A 1,938-nucleotide genomic window follows, 5' to 3' on the forward strand; every position below is an offset into this window, starting at 1 on the left:
AAAAAAAAAAAAAAAAAAAAAAAAAAAAAGATCAAATTCCCGGAACTTACATGTGGACAAGGAAGCAGACCAATGATTCAATAACATGATAAAATCGTTCTTCAGCTATGGTTCTCCAGTCTCAAACTGTCTGGAATTATTAGGTCTGGTCAGAGAGAAAAGCTACAACGAAGAGGGAGAAACTCAGTCCTGACTTCAAATATTTGTACTCAAAATTTGTGTTACTTTTAAGACTAAATGCTGAAGTTCTGTTCAATCCTGCATGGTGGTTTGCAAGGCAGTCCAAATCTCTGCAGCAACCCTATACAAAAGACTTTCTCAGAATACTTAGGCATACAAAGGGTTTTGAGAACACTCCTCTACTGTGCATAAATTAGAAATGGTTGGTTCCATTATCCCAAGCCTTCCTCACTTGCCAAGCCTCCCCATGTACCTCCAGCTCAGCGGTGACATCATGCTCTGCCCTCACGACACACTCAGTGCCTGACAGTGCCTGACTTCCAGGAATCAGAATGTCAGCCCCTTAATGTGGACCTTGCTTTCTCAGGCCTTAGGTTGTTTTCTATTTGTTGTATCGTAATCATTTTCCAGCCAATAAGACCATACACATTTCTCCTCCCTTTAAATGACTTCTTAAATAAATCATTTACATGAGCAAACATTCTTACTGGGCCATAATATTGGATAAACAATCTTATTACTTCATAGCCACAGTTCAATTAGTGACTAATACTCAATCCTTACAATTCTGCAATGACCCTCCCCCTTTACTTCTCAATATATCCTCTTAACTACCAAGTCTTTATAATAGATTTTTCTACATTGAACTTATATACTTCAAGGGAACAGTACTCAATGGTAAGTCAGATAGAATGCTATTCTACTTCTTGAAAGGGCCTAAAATCTAACCATTCTGCTTCTCATATGGAAATATTAAACCATCTACTTTAATTTTAAGATAAACTGTCATATTATTAAAAAGATAAAACTTTTACTTTTAGGAATATATCTTAAGAGATATGTACAAAAAAACTCATGAAGATGCATGTTCAAATGTATTTAACCTAAATGGCATCAATAGAGAATGGCCATTTTTTAAGAAAAATGATACAGAACTACAAATTCTACTATAGAAACATATTCAAGATATGTTAAATACAAAAATAAAATTATGGATCATTAGTATAACATGAGCCCATATGAGTATATGTGTGTGGGAGTGTGTGTGTGTGTGTATTTATGCGATGGGGAAAAGAATTTTTTGCAATGATGACCTCAGGGGTAAAAGTTACATAGTACCCTTCTTTATTATTTGAATTTATCATTTTGTATATTACTTTCATAATGAAAAAGCTATTAATACTTTGAAATTTTCATTTAATTGAAAGGATCAATAGTAAACATGTGATTTTTAAAAGAAAATTGAATAAGTACAATGCCTTATCACTACACCAATTCTTTCTTTTTTTTTGAAACAGGAGTGTCGCTCTGTTGCCCTGGCTAGAGTGCAGTGGCATGATCATAGTTCACTGCAGCCTTAAACTCCTGGGCTCAAGCTATCCTCCTGCCTCAGCCTCCCAAGCAGCTGGGATTATAGGCATGTGCCACCATGCCTGGCTAATTTTTTCTATTTTTAATAGAGATGGGGTCTCGCTCTTGTTCAGGCTGGTCTCCAACTCCTGGCCTCAAGCGATCCTCCCACCTCGGCCTCCAAGAGTGCTAGGATTACAGGCGTGAGCCACAGTGCCCAGCCACTATACCAATTCTTACCAATTATATAGCACTGGTACAATAATTTTTTTTTTTTGGAGCTAAAGAAAGCCTAAAAAGGCCGGGCGCAGTGGCTCACGCCTGTAATCCTAGCACACTGGGAGGCCGAGGCGGGTGGATTGTTTGAGCTCAGGAGTTCGAGAGCAGCCTGAGCAAGAGCGAGACCCC

The sequence above is a fragment of the Propithecus coquereli genome, unplaced genomic scaffold (assembly GCF_000956105.1).
Source record: "Propithecus coquereli isolate 6110/MARCELLA unplaced genomic scaffold, Pcoq_1.0 Scaffold111, whole genome shotgun sequence".
NCBI classification, from domain to species: domain Eukaryota; kingdom Metazoa; phylum Chordata; class Mammalia; order Primates; family Indriidae; genus Propithecus; species Propithecus coquereli.